The sequence below is a fragment of the Acipenser ruthenus genome, chromosome 6 (genome assembly GCF_902713425.1).
Source record: "Acipenser ruthenus chromosome 6, fAciRut3.2 maternal haplotype, whole genome shotgun sequence".
Lineage (NCBI taxonomy): Eukaryota > Metazoa > Chordata > Actinopteri > Acipenseriformes > Acipenseridae > Acipenser > Acipenser ruthenus.
The window spans coordinates 3108416-3124908 of record NC_081194.1 but is presented as its reverse complement, the minus strand read 5'-3'; positions in this window follow the sequence as shown (position 1 = coordinate 3124908).

Genomic DNA, 16493 nt, shown 5'->3' with positions numbered 1-16493 from the left:
GTAGCGCTTTCCAGCACAGACGAGACACTGTCAGCTAATGGTGTCTGTCGCTCTTAGGGTCTAGCTTGAAGAGGGCGCATGTGAAGTAACCCCAGTTGAATAGCTGAGGATACTGCGGCCATCAGACCCAGTAGTTTCTGGCACAACACTAATTGCACTGTGGACCCTGGTTGAAACAGGGCCAGGCAGTTGCGAATTGTAAGGGAATCCAGCCCGAGACCCAAATAATAGTGCAGTCACAAACATGAAGAAAGGATAACACACTAACACACCTTATGGGTGAGTGGTGAAGCGCTGCTCAACAGTAAGGCCAAGGCCTAATGGAGGAAGCGTGCGTTATTTATTTATTTATTTTTAAAACTGCAATACAGTAGAAAGAGACACTCAACAGCAAGCTGGAATGTTGTCTTTTTTTTTTTACGGTAACAGTAAAAACAACAGTAATCGGTGGCCTATAGGGGCGCTATGCCGCACACACACAGTGGGCCTACTGAGATTGCCCAGAGCCCTCGAGTCAAGAGCGGCTGCAGTGCGAGACTGGACTCGCTGGAGAGTCGTGTCTCCCGTCTCTCCTTGCAAAAAGCAGAGGAAAAAACAGAAGGAACGTGCAGCAAGCTGCAGAGGTTAGAAAGCAGGCTACAATCGCCGAGCGATGTAGGCTGATGAAGAAGGATTTTTTTATTTTTTTAAATGAAACGCAGTTGCGTATGCGTTAGCTTAGCCTTCAGTTGCTGAGTTTCTTATTCCTGGGAAGTGGCAAGCCTACTTCTAGCAATTAATTGCAAGGGAACTCACAAAAACTCAAAGAAGGAGCTCTAAAGAGTCAATCACAACTGGAAAAAAGGGTTAGAGTAATGCTCACCACCATGCCTACCTGTCTGTGAAAGGCAAAAGAGACTGATTCTCCGCTCAATGACTATTTATTACCTCGGGGGCGGGACCGAGGACGTCACTTTGCGGAGGGGCCTATCGGCAGCTTTGATATAAAATGCTCAGCGAATACCTGACTAGCAGGCATATCCCAAAAGTATTCAATTTGGCGGTCATTTTCGAATTGAAAGGGAACAACATTACAGGAGGGGTGTGAAAAGCGCTTCCATGTTTCCCAATTCTGTACGCAGTCCTGAATGATTTAGACACCAGTTTTTTCTTGTACGGATCACTAGAACAATGAAGGAGGCCAGACAACACGTGATAGCGGCTACCGCTGGCTGCTTTCTCCTCTATTGTACACATGGTTTACTTTGCAAAGTAAAGGAACGTTTAGGATTGCCGCTGTATGTATAGTGAACTTGAACAAAAGTTATTGTATTTCTTGCTCTTATTGTATTACTTGTATTGTAACACTTGAAATGTATTTGCTTACGATTGTAAGTCGCCCTGGATAAGGGCGTCTGCTAAGAAATAAATAATAATAATAATAAATAATAATAATAATAATAATAGTGCGCTATGCATTAGGCTTGTTTTGGCTGTATGTTTTTTTTAGGGAAATATTGCATATTAAATAGGGAGCATAATGTAATTTGGACCCAGTGTCTGGAAAATGGGGAGCATACCCTTACAAAAACTATAGTCTACTGGCAGTGCCATGCCATGGGTGTTCCAGATCCGGTTCGTAAAGAACCCACTAGTTTATTAATATGTTGAACTGAAATACCTCGATTGACGTGCCTCTGTTCCTGGCCATATGAAAAGCTGTTTCAGTTATGAGTGCATGAAAGCCAGAGATACTGGATCCAATACATCATCTCCATTAGCCTCCCTTATAAAAGTCCAACATCTCCACTAGCCTCCCTTATGAAAGTTCATTGGAAAACTGCTAAATTGCCAGGCAAAATTAACATGGTAAACTTTTATAAGGGCATTAGCAGTGCTCGATTATGTACGTCTCTCTCACTTAAGAAAATAAAACCAAAATTACGTAAGCTTGTCACTAGGTGGCAGGTGTTTAAGAATAACACTGTGTTCTAGAAAGTTCTAGAGGTTACTCCAAGTTTACTCAGCACTGAATCTATCTGGAATGTTCTGGAAAATAGGTACATTTCAAAATATCACTGTCTGGTCACAAAAGCAAAGTTTGTGGGGAATAATAGCCATTTTCTATACTTTTGAGGCATAAGCAATTAGGAAATAACACTTACTACCCAGGAACAAAAATTGTGTTACATAGTGTAATAAATCACATTACTTGAACTTTCAGTTGCATGTTTAACCACAGTGAGGCAGAGTTCCATAAAGACCAGGAAACACAAGGTGACTTTAAGTCAACTTTTTTTTGGCATTTGCTGAAGCAATGAGTTTCGTGACCATTTTTTGGGGCAATTTTTGCCAAGTTGATAAGTGCAAAAGTGCTTTGAAGTTGTTTCTTTAACTCCTAACATTGTGAAAATTCCCTAACAAAAATGTGCTTGAAAGGTTGTCTGTGTTTCATGGGCCAGGTTAAAACCCATTTAGACACAATATGCATGTATTTTCACACTTCCTAATTCCCACTGTGTTACATTAACTGCTTGTTGATTGTTAAAGGAAATGGCATCATGCACACATGACACAAGGTATTTAAGAAAAGGTCATAGGTTATACATGGTTCATGTTGATGTAATTTCCTTCAGTAAGGGTCATAATAACACACCTGAATGTAGGACAGTTTTTTTTTTTTTTATAAAGCATTAACATACTGGTAAGTGCATTGCAAAGCTTTGTATTCATTAGCATGTTAACACCCTGGAAGTGTTGACAACCAACAACAGCTATTACAGCCCCTCATTTCACCAGCAGCTGTCACTGTTATGCAGTGGTGGTGTATGAGGACTGTTTTTTCTTCAACCCACAAATAGCATGTTCAATATTTTTCAGTTCATAACAATACTCTTGCACTACTCGAGGTTATGGACAGTTTGGCCTTTGGCTCTGGATCATTACTGCCTGAAACTGGTATGTAACCTAAAGTCCTCTTTGCTGTGCTTAACAGAACATTTAATGTGACTAATAGAATGAATAAATAAACACATGATGAACTACCATATCTAACCCTAATAATGAATGGTAGTACAGAATAGAAACTCAGTATTATATATTTATAAAAATGAGAAGATTTGCTACTGTTAAAAGATATGGTAAACAACTGTTATAAAACACTTGTTATTACATTATACAGATATGCTGCATACAAATGAGATTTGGACTTTACCTTTAGGGGTAATATTAAAATAAAGCACACTTCCAAACTATGCCACTAAAAGTAACAACCCCCCAAGCCTGCATCCCATTAAGACTCATTTTGAGTCATTGTGGCAAAGTGGTAAGTGGTACGTGCAGGTGCAGGGGTGATGCAGTGCAGCAATGAAACACAGAGAGTTATAATCCAGTTTGGAACAGTTTTTAATTGTATCCAGGTCTGGTGGCCAAACAGTAATCCCCCGGCAATACACACCAATGTGTAGAGCATGGCAGGAAACAATAATAACTGGTTTTGCAAACCAAATAATATTACACGTTATCCGCCCCACAGTACAATACAATACACCAGTCCGGGTGCGTGCAGCAGTGCTCAAGGTGGGTGATAACAAATAACAGTGACTGTGGTGTTGTTGTTCCGGGTAGTGCTGGCCCAAGCGACAGCTCCGGAGACGTGTTAGCCGTCTAGTGAATTTACAAAACAAAAGACAATTACTAACAGCGACAAAAACAAACAAAACACTCACAAATACTTTTCTTAATATAGTTTGTGAACTCTCCCGGTCCTTCCAGTTCCGTCCTTCTCTGAACCAAGCGAAGGAAAAGATTTACGATTCTCCGGCCCCTTTATGCCATTACGCATGACCCATTGGTAAACAATTGCAGCTGTCTTTACTGTCTGCAGCTGCTACATCGTTTACCTTCCGGGTCAATACATTCCTGCAACAGAGTCTTGCCTTCTTCCAGACTGACCAACTTCCTGTCCCAGGAAATGAACTGTCAGGCCAGCTGGTCCAAAGCCTTTCCCTTTCGCTGCTTAGTGCCCTCACAGGTCAGGAGGGAGATTTACAACCAAAACTCATTATATTTCTGTCACAGTCATATTGAATGCTCCCTTCAAAATCCCAACCTGCAGCCTCTGGGAAGGTCGTGATCTCTGTTGTCATCTTCCACATTCACATCCCGAATTTTACATTCTTCAAATGATCCAATTATCCAGGTGGGAGTGGATCTGGGGAGGGATGCCCTTGTGAACTGAACTGGTGTCTCATATCACACATTCATTGGCACTTGATTTCCGAAACATCCCCTGACCACAGCATTTGGTACAAGGTCTAAATCCTCAATTTCAAAAAGATTTCATTGAGTGCTCCTCGGAAACTAGCCTTCTCTAGTGCGATCTGGAGCCATAATATAATGCATAACATAACTCTCAGTTCTCAAGATGTAACTAAAAGTGTGAGTGTGACATACACACACTTCTAGGACATGTGTCCCTCCCCCTGAGATATCATGTCCCTTTTCATGATGAACGAGCTTCAGGGTTAGGATTTCATATGATTGACTAGGATCTATAAGGTATTTTTGCTGTTAAATGTGTAAACTTTGATGGCTCTCTGGGTCATGTTGTACCCTGGGGGGATTTACAGTGCTGTGTCTTGTATCTTTTTTGTTAAGTGGATTGTCTGCCGGTCTGGAGACTGAAACTCTCCACATTGAGCCACAGAACAGGAACAGCAAACTCAACGGCAATGTGAGTTTCCCTTCTTTTTCTCTCAAGTATGCCTCAAGCCTGCCCTGAATCATCCAAATACTTCTTATTTTGAGACTGCCTGGTCATGTGGTCTTGTGCACAACACTAATTCCACTTGTGATATAAAACCGATTTGAATCACCAAGATTAGGTAAAGACTGAGTTTGTTTTTCCACTGTCACCTAAGATAATACAGTATGCTGTGATTAGATAGAAACCCATTGGTCGTTGTTAATGGTTAGTAATCTGATATTGAAACAGGAGAGAAAAACAAACTTAGACATTTAGAAGGACCGACAACTTTAGCATTACCCACATGACAAAAAATATACAATTGTATTCTATATTACAATATACTTTACTATGTAATGTATTCCATATAGTAAACTAGAAAAAACTAGTGTTTTGGACACTACTATAGAATAATATATTCATATGTATATGCATTCCCAGCAGAGCATCTAAAACCATTCTCCTGATTATCTGAAAAGAAAATGAATAATTTGCTCATTTGCTCTATTCCAGCTGTTTTGTTCATGAATGAAGTAATACGAGCATTAGAAACAGAGCTTGAGATGGTGCTTTTTGGCTTATTGAGTCCAGTTCCCTTTCACAGCACCGCTCCCCCAGGATGGCTCTGAATGACCCTGATGGTTCAGCTTCTGTGACCTCACCTTTTGTGCTGACTGTTATCACTATCATCTCTCTGATTATGTTGAAACCAAGAGGTTTGCCTTTTTGTTCTGTGTATATATTCAGTTTAATGCCATCTGCTTGTGTCACCTTCAATCTCTGTGGTTTGTCCACCATTCCAGTCCCTTTTTTTCCCAAACACACTTTCTCCCAGTGATCTTGGCCTGAGCTGACCTATCTCCACTGCTCTCTGCCCCACCTCACTCCCTCACCGCCAGCCTGTAAAGATGAGACTTCTGGTAATGGTTTAGACCAGAAGGTACCATAGAGAGTACAGACAAACAGAGCATGTTTATTGTGTCAGTCAAATCCTTCAGACTGCACATAGTATGCAGAGAACCCATTACTTGCAAGGATACTCACACTGCCTCACTGGAAATGAGCAGGGCTACTAATCTGTGAAGGGGGTATAGTGGAGGCGGCTGTACGGACACATGTTATTGAGAATATAAGAATCTGGGGATATATGGTGGCATTTGTCTGTCTGTACACCTGTCAATCTGTATGTGACAGATTTTCTACATATATCTGATGAACCACTTATCCAAATTTCATGAAACGTGGTATAATTGACATTGTTGAGAATGCCAGACTCTGGGGATATACTGTGGGGGAGTCTGTCTGTACATCCATTCTGCGCCTGTATGTCACACTACCAGATACCTGGAGAAGTGCTTATCAAACTGGGATTAAACATTTAATATTCTAAACTATTCTGTACACGCTGTCACAAAGTGTCATTAGCTTTCTGAGGAATTCGAAGAGAAGTTTTTACAATTTCAGCATTTCGTTATTAGGCTCAGTTCTAATCAAACCCTTTATTTTTCTACTTGCCAAGCAATACAACAGTTCACAAAAAGGGCGAAAAACATATGGGTGTAATCACAACTGGAAATGAGAAGCAGCACATAACTGTAATGCTGTGTGTGACAGCAGACTGGAAATGAGAAACAGCTCATAACTGTAATGCTCTGTGTGAAGCAGACTGGAAATGAGAAGCAGATCATAACTATAATGCTGTGTGTGACAGCAGACTGGAAATGAGAAGCAGCTCATAACTATAATGCTGTGTGTGACAGCAGACTGGAAATGAGAAGCAGCACATAACTGTAATGCTGTGTGTGACAGCAGATTGGAAATGAGAAGCAGCTCATAACTGTAATGCTGTGTGTGACAGCAGACTGGAAATGAGAAGCAGCTCATAACTGTAATGCTCTGTGTGACAGCAGACTGGAAATGAGAAGCAGCACATAACTGTAATGTTCTGTGTGACAGCAGACTGGAAATGAGAAGCAGCTCATAACTGTAATGCTGTGTGTGACAGCAGACTGGAAATGAGAAGCAGCTCATAACTGTAATGCTGTGTGTGTAGCAGACTGGAAATGAGAAGCAGCTCATAACTGTAATGCTGTGTGTGACAGCAGACTGGAAATGAGAAGCAGCTCATAACTGTAATGCTGTGTGTGACAGCAGATGGCTGCAAACTGCCTCCATATGTTGTTTTCTTATATGAGTAAATGCATCTTTGTAAATTCATCTTTATTTAATTTTTTATTTTTTCCTCAAGTAGAGGGTGGGAAATTTGGGCAGCATCTTAAATTTGATGGCATCTTAAATTCGAAGGAATACGGTAGTTGTTTAATTAGGATTTTGATAATGAAGACTTAATTAATATTCATTGTGCAATCTATCTGTGCAGTACCAGTCCCTCCTCCTTCTCGCATGGGTTGGCTCTCTCCCTAGGCTTGTCACAGCCGGGAGATTTCTTAAAGCGCAGGTAATAAGCTTTTTATCGGTGCATTATTCAAGTTCTGAAAAATGTACATAATTGTTAGGGATACTTGTAGGATCTGTGGACTCGGCACACCCCTAACACTACAACATATTACTCCATTGCTTAGGTCTCCATTGCTTAGGTCCAGTGACTTACTGAATTAATATTAAAGTTGCCTTGATAACTTATAAGGTCCTTCATGGTTTAGGGCCATCCTATCTCCAAGAATTACTAACTCCATATATTCCTATTTATTCCTTAAGATCAGAAAATGCAGAACTCTTAGTTGTTCCAGAAAATCTTCTTACAGTGCCTATTGAAAGTCTACACCCCCTTGAACTTTTTTCACATTTTGTTGTGTCAGTGCCTCAGAGTTTCATGCATTTAAATGAGGATTTGTCCCACTTATCTACACACCATACTCCAGACTGTTAAGGGGAAAAAAGTTTTTATTGAGAAAAAAATTATATATTACAAATACAAAACTGAAAGATCATAATTGGATAAGTCTCCACCCCCCCTGAGTTAATACTTGGTGGAAGCACCTTTGGCAGCAATTACAGCTGTGAGTCTGTTGGGATAGGTCTCTACCAACTTTGCACACCTAGATTTGGCAATATTTGACCATTCTTCTTTACAAAACTGTTCAAGCTCTGTCAAGTTCCTTGGGGAGCGTTGATGGACAGCAATCTTCAAGTCATGCCACAAATTTTCGATTGGATTTAGGTCGGGGCTCTGACTGGGCTACTCAAGGACATTTACCTTTTTGTTCCTTAGCCACTCCAGTGTAGCTTTGGCTGTGTGCTTTGGGTCGTTGTCATGCTGAAAGGTGAACTTCCGTCCCAGTTTCAGCTTTCTTGCAGAGGGCAGCAGGTTTTCCTCAAGGACTTCTCTGTACTTTGCTCCATTAATTTTCCCTTCTATCCTGACAAGTGCCCCAGTCCCTGCTGATGAGAAACATGAAAAAATGAATGAAAAAAAACTATTTTAATGCATTTTAATTCCAGGCTATAAGGTAACAAAAGGTGAACATTTTGAAAGGGGGTGTGGACTTTCTATAAGCACTGTATATCATTTGGAGCTAGAGCTTGTTGATGGTTGAATTTAGGCAGGTTGAAACATTGGATTCTTTTAAGTCTAAATTGAAAACATACTTTTTTTATGTGCTTTTATATAATTGGTTGTAGCTGGAGTGTATTGTACATATGAGCTCTCCTGTTTTGTTTTTAACTTTGTAGAACGATCTGGGATTCCATGGTGTGAAGGGTGCTCTATATATACGGAGTGCAGGATGCGCCCTACAGACTCTCCTCACCAACAGACTCAAACTGGTCCAGAACTCTACTGCCAGAATTCTCACCTGCACTAGATCAACTAAACACATCACACCAATCCTCATCAATCTACGTGGTGAAGCAACATCCCAGCTAGAAGCAAACCCAAAGTGTTTCTTACCCTGGAGCAACGTGGTGAAGCAACATCACAGCTAGAAGCAAACCCAAAGTGTTTCTTACCCTGGAGCAACGTGGTGAAGCAACATCACAGCTAGAAGCAAACCCAAAGTGTTTCTTACCCTGGAGCAACGTGGTGGAGCAACGTGGTGAAGCAACATCACAGCTAGAAGCAAACCCAAAGTGTTTCTTACCCTGGAGCAACGTGGTGAAGCAACATCCCAGCTAGAAGCAAACCCAAAGTGTTTCTTACCCTGGAGCGACGTGGTGAAGCAACATCCCAGCTAGAAGCAAACCCAAAGTGTTTCTTACCCTGGAGCGACGTGGTGAAGCAACATCACAGCTAGAAGCAAACCCAAAGTGTTTCTTACCCTGGAGCGACGTGGTGAAGCAACATCACAGCTAGAAGCCGGTACCAGCTGCCAAACAGTTTGGAGTTAGAAAAACACAAATCCAGAACCTGTTACGATGGAAGGCAGAAATTATGAGTCAAATGAAAACTATTCAATAAAAATTAAACATGCCAAAATTGGAAACAAAGAAGTCAACTTGCTCACTTCCGAGTGGTTTAAATCCACTGTCGCTCGTTATGTAAATGTCTCTGGTCCAATGTTTTTAAGTCCAGTGCAAGCCATGAATTTAACATAAACACAACTGCATTAGTAAACCCATCAAGAGATTTCAAATACAGTGCTGTAATGTAAACTGTATGTAGCGCTCATTTAAAAGGTGATTAAAATTTCACATGAAACATCAGTAACAATAGTAGCGTTTCTGTGCATTGTAAAAGTGACCATTTTACAGCAAAACTTTGAAGAGAGACCACCTCTTACAAGTGACCACTTTTGCTAACTCCCATGAGTGGTCAATCTTGGCAGGTTTTACTGTGTATATATATATGGCGACCATAAGGCACGTTATATATTAACGTCTCTACAGAGTTAAAAGATAGTTCACAGCAATGACATGTAAACCATGTATACTTTGCTCAACGATGCTCGTAGAGATTAGGCTGGTCGCACATTCAAAAATCTCTTCTTTTAGATTGACCACTAATATTATGCATGCTTTTATTATTTATTGAAACAAAACAAGAAACAAACACAACGTGTTTCGACACATAATGTCTTCATCAGGTGTTGCAGTGACATTATGTGTCGAAGCTGGCAGAGTTGAAAGGTCACATTGTCACATGATTTGAATGGAATGAGGCAGTGCTTGTCACTTACAGTAGGATTCTTCAGACAAGCTCAAAGGAGTTCAAAACCTGGTAAAGGCAGATAAAGAGACCTGTTATAATAACTGCATTAGAGCAACAGAACCTAGGAACTCAGAAACATCATAAACAGGAAGAGAAAAAAGCAACAAACATGACTTTTAAAGTTACTGTATGGAGCATTTGACCTTATAATGCCAAGTTGAAAAACAGCATTCTTTCTAATAGTTTTTTGTTTTTTCTGTTGACAGAAAAATGTCATCAGTTGGAGAATTCCTTCAACACAGTAGTATTTTCCACTTCAGATGGTATACATGCCAGATTGTTAAAAGTGTCGTTAGCGTTGCCAAAATCAAACAAAGCTCAGCACAGTAAGGACACTTACAATCAACCAGCAGCACAGAGAATGAACCAGTCTCCTCCAGAACAGAGTAAAGTGACTGCAGGGTTAGGTGGAATCTGCTGTAACAATCACAGGACATGGAATCAGCTTCTGTTTAGACATCCAGACCAAAAACAGCTATCTGAATACTCACTGATACGAGAGGGTTGGGTTCTTCCACTTGCTACTGGTATGCTAGCAGACCCAGCTGTTAAAAAGGGATTAGTTTGTAAACTTGGCAAATAATGGTAATAAGAGTATATTAAGTTGGTAGGAAACATAATATTATGTAAATGTTGATGATGAATTCCCATTCTCTTTGAGTTGTATTTTGACCAGTTCTTTGTTCTAACCTATTATAGTAAAATCCAAAAGGAAGCTGAGGTTTGAAGTTATGGATGGTTTTGGTCGATTGTGTACCAGTTTTGTGTAAATGTATCTCTACCAGCATTATGGTGCATCTGTTGCAGGTTATTGATGACAATGACTGATGCAATGCAAAGGATCTCTCCTGAATGCACACTGCTTGTCTGTAGATAATCAATATTTAGCACCGTCATGTTCCCATGCACTTGTAAAGTAATTCTATACAGTACAATACCAGTCGGATATCTCTGATATGGGAATTGAATCAACAGTGCTAGGCTAAGTACACACACACAATTTGCATGGCATTATTATTATTTGTTTATTTGGCAGACGCCTTTATCCAAGGCGACTTACAGATACTAGGGTGTGTGAACTATGCATCAGCTGCAGAGTCACTTACAATTACATCTCACCCGAAAGACGGAGCACAAGGAGGTTAAGTGACTTGCTCAGGGTCACACAATGAGTCAGTGGCTGAGGTGGGATTTGAACCGGGGACCTCCTGGTAACAAGCCCTTTTCTTTAACCACTGGACCACACAGCCTCCTATCATTAGAATAAGCATGCTAGCTGGGTACACTCTGAAGGGTGAGCTAAAGGTTGTTTAGCATTTCAAAACAGCATGACAACAACTTGACAACAAAAATAAACCCTGCTAGAGGTGACAAATTATAGCTAGTGTGCATTTCTGACCAAGACCCTCAGACTCCATATCCACTGCCTCTATATTATTATGTTAAGGACCTTGACAATCCTTTTCAGCTGTTTCTTAAGTGGCACTCCACGGGTAAAACACACAGTTCTTGCTGGTAAATGGTAAGTCAGTTTTTTAGGCAATCTGTGCGAGTTATATTGTATCATAGAACAACCAGACACGACTCTCCCACTGTTTTCAATGATCAAAGAGTCATATTCACAAAGCATGTCTATGCAGAAAAACATTACTGCTCATTAATTCCCAGAGTAAACTAGTCGCCATAATGTTCTGGAGCTTCAGCCTGCCAAGGAGTTATTCTTTAAATCACAGGTTTCACTTCAAGATGGTTTCTTCTAATCCCACATGAGTGTCATTATCCAGCGAGACAGCTGTAAATAAAAGGTGTTGTTAAACTGGGCAGTATTGTCCTGGAACGGAGAGCATTCATTGGTGTAGTAGCTAATCAAGCAAATGCCTCACTATCAATTACCACACCACTTCCATTGTAAACACATTCCAGGCTATAGAAATGTAAATCTAGAAGTCTAGCATTTTCCTAAATATTTATGCATCACACTGGGTGATACTGTGCAGTATGCAAACATCCCATTATATAAAAGTAAATTTCAGTCCTGTGCATTAATCAGTGTGCTAATCCTCTATAAATACAGTACTATGAGTGTCTATTGCTTCGGATCCGGGTTCTTGTTCAATTTCTTGAAGAAAAACAATGTATATTTATGCTTCTGCTTTATCTCCGTGCTTCGTGTTTTGTGTATCGCTTAAAGAACAATGGTACGAGAGTGAAATATCAGCGTTTTAACTAATATATTCTTCTGGTGGTTTAGAATCACATTACAATTACTCAAAAACTCACATGGATATGATGGTTGAAACAGAAAATGATACATAAAGTGAATCTAAATATCTTGCTACACATACCAAAAAGGTTAAGGGAGTGGCTCAAAATCCAAAAAAATGTCAAAAATGCTTCAGTCTTTAAATTTTTTTTTTTTTTTACACCTGGCAAGTCAGCCGACACGTTAAATCTGAATGTAACAAATGAATCTGTGAAAAAATACATGGAATTCAAATCTTTGACACTTTTTTGGTTAAACCTAGGAAAAATTACACTTTTTTACACTTGGTGCCTCATGCTGTGTTAGATTAAACTTTACTTCTGACACTTACACTGATTGATATGCTCCTGTTTACCATAGCATTGCCAGTATTCCCAGCCCATATTCTTTTTTTTTGTTGTTTTTTTTACTGGTCTGTTATAAATCATCATACACAGTTGGGTACATGACGTTTCGAAGTGGAAAAACACAAATATAATCAAAGAGTTACAGAAGTCTATAGAATTGATTAATTTCAGATTTGTATATTTTTTTTTTTTTTTTTTTAAAGCAAAAGTGTTTTCTGCTTACACTTCAGCAGTTACACCAATAATACAGTACTCTTACAGTCATACCTCATAGCGTTCACTTTTTCAATATATTTAATCTTTACCTGTTTAATACTTATCCTAAAGGGCACGTACATTACAACTGCATGCCACTCATAATCAAAACCAGCTCACTTCAAAAAGATCAGCTTTCAAGACACTTAAACAGCAGACACAAGTGTTAGAAAGAGATTAGTGAGTAAACCTGTTAAAAAAGAATTGAGTAGAAGCCATGAAAGATGATGATTGAGAACACACATAAGAGTATATTAAACTGGTAAGAAATTAAATATTATGTAAAGTCTTGGTCTTTTAATTGTATTTTGACCAGTTCTTTGTTATGACCTTTTACAGTAGATTTAAAATTCAGTGCTGTCCCTCTGTTCTATCCACCAATATGAAGTTTTGTGTACCGGTTAAAACATTTTCAATGAAAAAGTATATATAGTCATTAGTATATATTGTGACAACTCTGGCGCTGTTGGACAGAGTGTCAGTCTTATTCAGGACTCTTAGCCCCGTCCTCTAGTGTAAAAGAAGATGTCAATCATAGTATTTGTTGTTTAAACAGGTCAGTGTCTGTATCTTTATTCACAAAACTTTAACAAAACAGCAAACAAACAAAACAAAAGCCTAGCTCCGTCTTGGAGTTACTAACTAAACAGTGATGGTTCACTATCTAACAACCGGGCAGCTAAGCTGCTTACCGGCTTCTTCAAAAACAAAAACAAACTCTTATATGGATTCAATATATATAATGGTTACCTTTATAGACATTTCCAGGAGGACCTTTCAACACCTCAGCTTCTGTCTAACACCCAACAAGAGAGACCTGAACAGGGTTTTTAGCCCTGCTTAAATATCAACCTTTTAATACAGGTGAAACCAATTACTCAACCCTGGGTAATTGCAGACTGGCCCATTCTAGTCCAGGTATTCTGGGAAATGTAGTTCGGCTGGTCGGCTTAGACCATCAGGACTACATTTTCCGTCCACAATTTCTTACATAGGATACAGGCTGTGCCTTATACGTGGCCCTATATATCTTCCTTCGATGACAGTGCCATGCACTTTGTTACTATATATATATATATTTCTAATTTTACATTGATTTTTACACACAGCAATCAAGTAGTGATTTACATTGCATCAATATATATTATACATTATACAAGTGAATGCAGTTTACTTTTGGTTAATCATCTATTCAAATTGTATGTCTGTGACAGGTGACAGGGAGAGAAGGAATCTGAGCTGCACATCTACCTTCTCCTAGATGGGCCAACTGGATGGTGGGACAGAAGTGGAGGTCGGACATCTTGGGGAAAGGGCGTAGCTGTATGACCTCGGAACAACTCCATTGTGATCAGCTGTGGTGCGGGCGGCGGCTGGAGAAAGCGCGGTGCTGCAGTGATCATGGGGAGGAGTTTGGCAGTACAAAGGGGACGCGTTGAAGTTAATGCAGCTGGATGCTATGTGTGTGTGTGTGTGTGTGTTTGTCTGTCCATCTGTCTGTCTGTCTGTATGTGTGTGTGTGTGTGTGTCTGTGTGTCTGTTTGTCTATGTGTGTGTGTGTGTCTGTGTGTCTGTCTGTCTATGTGTGTGTGTGTGTGTGTGTCTGTCTGTATGTCTGTCTGTCTGTCTGTCTATGTGTGTGTGTGTGTATGTCTGTGTCTGTGTGTCTGTCTGTCTATGTGTGTGTGTGTGTGTGTGTGTGTCTGTGTCTGTGTGTGTGTCTGTATCTGTGTGTGTGTCTGTGTGTGTGTCTGTCTGTCTATGTGTGTGTGTGTGTGTGTGTGTGTGTGTGTGTGTGTGTGTGTGTGTGTGTGTGTGTGTCTGTGTCTGTGTCTGTGTTTGTTTTTGTGTGTTGCAGCCGAGAACGTCAACGGGAGCTGAAGCCGCGGAGCTATCACAAACCCCTGATTCACTTTCCCCTGCACCTCACCAGCCCATTACCCTGCACTTGGAGCACAGGTGGATTATAATGTTTGGATACTGTGTTTATTTTGTGTTTGGACTATTTATTTAGGGACTGCAACCCTGTATATGTGTACCCCTCGTACCTTTGCTGGAAGAGGGGTTGAAATACAATTAAAAGAGCCTTTGTTCTGGAACTGTATTTCACTGACTGGACATTCACTCCTTCCATACACCACTCACCTTCCTGACAATGCCACTTAGGATTCGTTTGCTATTTAAATGTTATTTAAAAGCAAATTTATCTTCAGATCAGTAATAAAAACACACATTATTGTCCCTCCCCTAATCCTGAGTGAAATCCAATTCACAGTGCCTGGATCCGGTGCGTGATAAAGTTCAAATTGTACATCAGCAATTGCCCTTGATGAGACGAATGCAAAGACTGCAGGACCTTTTCATGGGACCCTTTTTCATGGCACGGCATAAAATGCAGCTGTGTCTTTTCCTTTTTTTTTTGGTGACAAAAGGTTTGTTTTTTTGTGATATTGTTTCTCTATCCCAAAAAAACACCTCACAATTGTACACTGCAAGGAGGTGCAAGAGGTTCTTTATTAAAAGTGTGTGGGGGGGGGGGGCAGCCTTAGGAGTCTCATAATATAAATAATATGCACAAATAAAAATGCATAAATACAAAAAAATAAATAGCAATCTAATAGATCAATGATGGCTGGCACTTAACAAACGCCCCCATGTACATCATAGCTGAATCGGGCAGGCGTTCTGTTTCTGTGTCAGTGCTCAATGCTCATCTGCAAGGTCTGTACGTCAGTCAGTATACATTGCATGAGCTTAAGATGTCTGGCTGAAGGGAGGTCATTTCTGTTGTTCTCAGGAGAGGAGGAGGGGTTGTGGGGTGAGCGAAAGCAACTGAGGGCCTTTGAAACCATAAAACACTATATAAAGAGTTAGAGTTACATTCACATGTCATGTGTCAGCGGGAACAATTCAAATTAAAATGAGGCCCAACCATGAAACTGTGAACTGGAGCATGGCCTAGTGGTCCCTCCTCTGCCCAGTCAGCAGTGAATTAGTTGGTTTAGAACACACAGCGGCCCCCCCCCCCCCCTCATAAATATTTGGAGAATGCAAAACCATCCTTAGGATAAAGGTTAGGGAATTTGCCAGCGTACTGACAGTAAACAAAACAGAGGTCTGTTCTACGCAATGTGTTCAGAACGAATCTGATTATTCCACCCCTGTACACTAAACATAATAGTGTCCACAAAGTATGATAAAATAATCCAATAGTATAAATTACTTCAGTTATATTACAGTATTAGTAAAAGTACTACTTTTTATTCTGCTTACTGTATATCTTTTAAATGCAGGAACTATAGTTCTTTGCTAGTCCTATTGTACTATACCATGGTATACAGACTAAAGCAGTTTGACAATACAATAGAAATACGCACTTTAACACTGTCAAAAGGGTTTAGGACAAACAGCAGGCAGCCACGACAGTGGTTTGGCATGATGGGTCTGCAGCGTTACACTGTTCTGGAGGGATGCATGATCATTTGTCAATGATTACTGCCTTTAGTTATTTCAGGAAGCTGGGGGAGGAAATCTGCAGCAGAGCTGATCTGCAGAATGGCCTTTAACATCATGAGTGTTCCTAATAGTGAGGCATGGAATCCTGAGCAGGCTTGGAGTGTTCCAAATAGTGAAGCATTAGAATACTGAGCAGGCTTGGAGTGCTCTGAATAGCGAGGCTTCAGAATCCTGAGCGGGCTTGGAATGTTCCGAATAGTGAAGCATCGGAATCTTGAG